The sequence below is a fragment of the Phoca vitulina genome, unplaced genomic scaffold (genome assembly GCF_004348235.1).
Source record: "Phoca vitulina isolate PV1807 unplaced genomic scaffold, GSC_HSeal_1.0 scaffold910, whole genome shotgun sequence".
Classification (NCBI taxonomy): domain Eukaryota; kingdom Metazoa; phylum Chordata; class Mammalia; order Carnivora; family Phocidae; genus Phoca; species Phoca vitulina.
This window is the reverse complement of record NW_022590597.1, coordinates 4,659-9,606: the sequence shown is the minus strand read 5'-3', so window position 1 is coordinate 9,606 and position 4,948 is coordinate 4,659. Positions and strand designations below refer to the sequence as shown.

Below are 4,948 nucleotides of genomic sequence, written 5' to 3'. Positions count from 1 at the left end.
ACCCACAGTTATCAACTTTCTATCCCAAACATTTTTTAGTTTTTTTCATAACACAACAATGTTTCTTTAAAAATGACTCTCATTGGGCTCTTTCCTGAGGGTAAAGGAAATAATATAAGACAATGTTTTGTCTTACAGATAGTGTTTTGGGTATCCAGTAAAGTCAAATCCTGATCTATCACTTGCTTGTGATTTTTGAAAAAGTTTAGAACACGCACAAAGAAGAATGGACAAAGGAAATTGTTCTTCCTTAACTGGATTCATTTTCTTGGGAATTACCAATAACCCTGGGATGAAAGTGACTCTATTCACCACCATTCTGGTTATTTACCTCATTAATCTCCTGGCAAATATTGGAATGATTACTCTAATTAGAATGGATTCCCAGCTGAACACACCAATGTACTTTTTTCTAAGCCATCTCTCCTTCTGTGACCTCTGTTATTCTACAGCAATTGGGCCCAAGATGCTGGTGGATCTATTTGCCAAAAACAAATCAATTCCCATCATGGGCTGTGCTCTGTAATTCTTGATCTTCTGTACTTTTGCAGATTCTGAGTGTCTACTTCTGGCAGTGATGGCCTTTGATGGGTACAAGGCCATTAGCACCCCCTTGCTCTACACAGTCAGCATGTCCAACAGAGTGTGCTCCTGGCTCATGGCTGGGGTTTACTTGGTGGGGATGGCAGATGCTTTCATACACACAACTTTAACATTCCAGTTATGTTTCTGTGGATCAAATGAGATTAATCATTTCTTCTGTGATGCACCTCCTCTCCTATTGCTCTCTTGCTCAGATACACAGGTCAATGAGTTAGCGATATTCACCATTTTTGGATTCATTGAACTGAGTACCATTTCAGGAGTCCTTGTCTCTTATTGTTACATAATCCTATCAGTCTTGAAGATCTGCTCTGCTGAGGGGAGGTTCAGAGCTTTCTCCACCTGCACCTCCCACTTAACTGCTGTTGCAATTTTCCAGGGAACCATGCTCTTCATGTATTTCCGGCCGAGTTCTTCCTACTCCCTAGATCAAGACAAAATTGCTTCATTGTTTTACACCCTTGTGATTCCCATGTTAAACCCACTGATTTATAGCTTATGGAACAAGGATGTGAAAGGGGCCCTACAAAAATTGAAAAATAAAATATGGTTCAAGTATTTATATTCTGCATGTGCACATACACTCACACACATAGAGTGATTGGTGTTTTCATAAAATTACATAGTATGATCTATGAAAAACAGAATTTTCTCAAATACTTAAATAAATATCTATACTAAAATTCAATCATAAAAAAATGCTGCAGTTCCTCAAACCTGTTATGCTTCACTATGGTCTTCAATTTATTTATGAAACTATCTTCTTTATGTCAAACATCCCGGCCCTTCTAATTTTGCCATATATTTACTTGTTTATTTTTCATTTAAGCATTATTACAAGTATACTTGGATTTATTATTGAGTACTCACTAAGTACTTTTTGTACATTTAGGTGCATTGCATTTCATAATAATTCAGTAGTTTCCAAATTAATGAATCCTATAATCTAGAGGAATAAACAAACATTAATTAAGCATTCAAATAGTTTATAATAAGTTTTAAAATAAAAACTCGGGGTTAACAATCTAGAAAAAATGAAAAAAAATCAAGAAAAAATTTAAAAAATCTAGAAAAAAAGTCAAAAACTAGTGTGCAAAGAAAGGCTTATCTGGATGATGATATTCAGTCTCAGATCTGAAAAAAAATGCAAGTTGGGGAAAGTAAAAGATTCTAGGCAGAGCGTCTGATAGTTACAGAGGTCTTGAGGTGAACAGTTCTATACCTTAGGAATTAAGAAAGTCCAACATGTATAGGTTATAAAGAGCAATGTAAAGTGCCTTGGTCAATTACATCATTGTGCCGAAATTATTAAGAAGTCCTGCATCACTTCCTCAGGGAAGGTTTCCTTCCCATCTTGCTTCCTTCTCAGCTCTGGTTAAGTGCCCCTTTTTATATTCACAGACAACCATCTCCTGTAAGTATTGTTTTAATATTGCTTGGTTTATTAAATCACTGCCTCCAAAATAAGATGGTGGGCCTTCTTTGTTCAAGGATTGAGCATCCCATCCCTGTTATCCAAAGTACCTGCATGGTGCCAAAGACAAGAAATGGCAAAACAAACATATACCAAATGAAATACTAGATAACATTTTTAAGAGCTTATTAGATATCAATAACACAATTAACTGAGGGTACGGTATGTGGCTTGAACATATATATTTTATAACTCTTCAGAAAGTACATAAAAGGGTTGTGGATACTAAAGTAATGGATCTATAAAAAGTTACATATTAATTACACCAGAAGTAAAGAGCTTTTTTCCATGTACATGTTTGATATCTGTCAATTTAATCTATCTGTGCTCTACTTTCTAATGGTTAAAGTACTGAATTAGCTTGCTGAGGCATCATGGGAATGGCATATATTTGAAGGATCATATAAGACCCAAGGACACTCTTAATTACCAATTACAATTATAGAAATTAAAAGCCACTGAATGTAGGGGCACCTGGGCAGCTCAGTTGGTTGGGTGACTGAATCTTGGTCTTGGCTCAGGTCAGGATCTCATGGGTTGTGAGATCGAGCCCCTGTTGGGCTCCGTGCTCAGTGAGGAGTCTGCTTGAAGAGTCTCTCCCTCTGCCCCTCCCCCCCTCTCATGCTTGCTCTCTCCCTCTTTCTCTCTCTCTCTTCAAATAAATAAATAAATCTTTTTTTAAAAAGCCACTGAATGTCTTAGATTTTGTAGTTGCTATTTTGAAATTCATTTGTATGAAAACATTTCAGAAAAGACATAAACCCAAGAAGATTCTTTGGTTTTCAAAAAGACATTTGTGGGACCCCTTCCTATCACATAGGATCTTGTTGGAAAAAAATCTATGAAGCATGTTTTTTTTTAATACAGCCTTTAAGTGTTTCTACCTGAACCATATGTTCTCACTTAACACATACTCTTTTGAAGTTGTAATTTATGAGCAGCAGCTTAGTAGAAAATACTGTTTGAAATACATTGTCCAAAAAAAATTGGGTGAAGTAGATTGCTGGTAATTTAGGGAATGTAAATATGTTATCTAGTTAACCCATCACTCTCCCTTTCAACAGCTATATATTACAACATCTAAAACTTGATATGATCTACATATTGACAGTTTTACCAGATCTAGTAGGTCTGAACTAGAGGAAATGAAATTTTAAAGAGAAATAAATTTTAATCCTATAGTGGGGTTCCAAATATAGAATTGATTCATTTAATTAATTGTGGGTTTCCTTTCCCTGATTTTGAGAGGTTTAATAACACATTATATGGGACAATTTTTTAGGGGATTTGTAACTCAAATAGAAGCTTGAGTAGATAGACTACAATGAAACATCTATCTTATTATTTTACCTAAATAGGCAACATCATATCAAAAGGCTTTGATGTATTCCAGCCTACTTCAATCCTCATCATTACCTTCCCTCCGTAATCTCTATATCACATCCTTCTCACATATACCCAATGACAGATAGCAAATATTATTGTCCAAATGAAGTTTTTTAGAGAAAAGGGGAGGTCTTCAAAGATGATAATACAAGAGGCCTCAAATTCTCCTCCTCCCATGGATACCCCAAATTTACAGCTATAGATAGTACAATTCTCTCTCAAAGAAATCAAGAAAATATCTGAGTAACTACTACACATTGGGCAAGTGAGAAAATACCCACATTAAATCAGAGGGAAAGCTAAGGCACAACTTTGCCATAAACCCCACCCTCGGCACAGGGACATACAGTTGGGGGGGATCCCCCGGCTCTCAGCTTCTCCATGAGGAGTAAAAGGTTTATGCCCCACAACTAGTTTCCCAACATTTAATAGTCCCACTAAAGGGGTAGACCTCCAAATATTCTTACTCCAAAGACCAATATTGGAGTCTTACATCACAAGATTCATAAGACTATAGCGAATAAAATAGGAGCTGCAGCTCTGACACCAGGGCTCAGAGCAGAGATAACAAAACAGCCCATTTCTCAGTCTTTTCCTGAATGGGATCTTTTGGTACAATTTAAAAGTCTGAGGGTCAGGCTTCTGATTTTGCATGTTTCTAGGAGCTGATTGGGATCCTCCCTGGATACCAGAGAAGCCTGTGGACATGCCCCCTCTCCCTCCTGCTGACCCCAAGTTACCAATATCTCCTTGGAAAGAGTTTGTACACATGTCTGCACCCGTTTTTACAACTGCCACTTGAGGATTATGTTGCTAGATCACCTGACTCTGATAGCCAACGGTGTTTCCATTCAGCAATGCCACAGAATTTTAAAATCATTTCAAGTGTCCTTTCCAACCATAACGCTATAAAACTAGAAACTAAAAAGAAGAAAAAAAAACTGGAAAAGTCACAAATATGTAGAGATTAAACAACATGTTCTTGAACAAACAGGTTAAAGAGGAAACCAAAAACGACCTCAAAAAATATCTTGAGACAAAAAATGGAAACACTACATATCAAAAGTTAGGGAATGCAGCAAAAACAGTCCTAAGTGGGAAATTATAGTGATAAATGCTACCATTAAGGAAAAAAAAAAGATCTTAAATAAACAGCCTAACTTTGCACCTCAAGGAACTGGAAAAGAAAAACAAACTAAGCCCAAAGTTAGTACAAGGAAGGAACAAACAAAGATCACAGCTGAAATAAGTGAAAGAGACACTACAAAGAAAATAAATAAGATCAATCAGACTAAGAGATGGTTTTCTGGAAAGATAAATAAAACAGACAAATCTTTAGCTAGACTTACCAAGATTTTCATTATAACTGAAAGAAGATGCATTTCAATCGATAGCACACAAATATAAAGAATCATAAGACGCTATCATGAATAATTATATGCCAACAATTTGGACATCCTAGAAGAAACAAGTAAGTTTCTAGGA

General features: G+C 36.2%; 1 pseudogene; it reads left to right on the top strand.

Moving 5' to 3' along the window:
• The first annotated feature begins 226 nt into the window (after nucleotides 1-226).
• LOC116629446 lies at nucleotides 227-1,204 on the top strand (annotated as a pseudogene).
• Nucleotides 1,205-4,948: the final 3,744 nt, after the last annotated feature.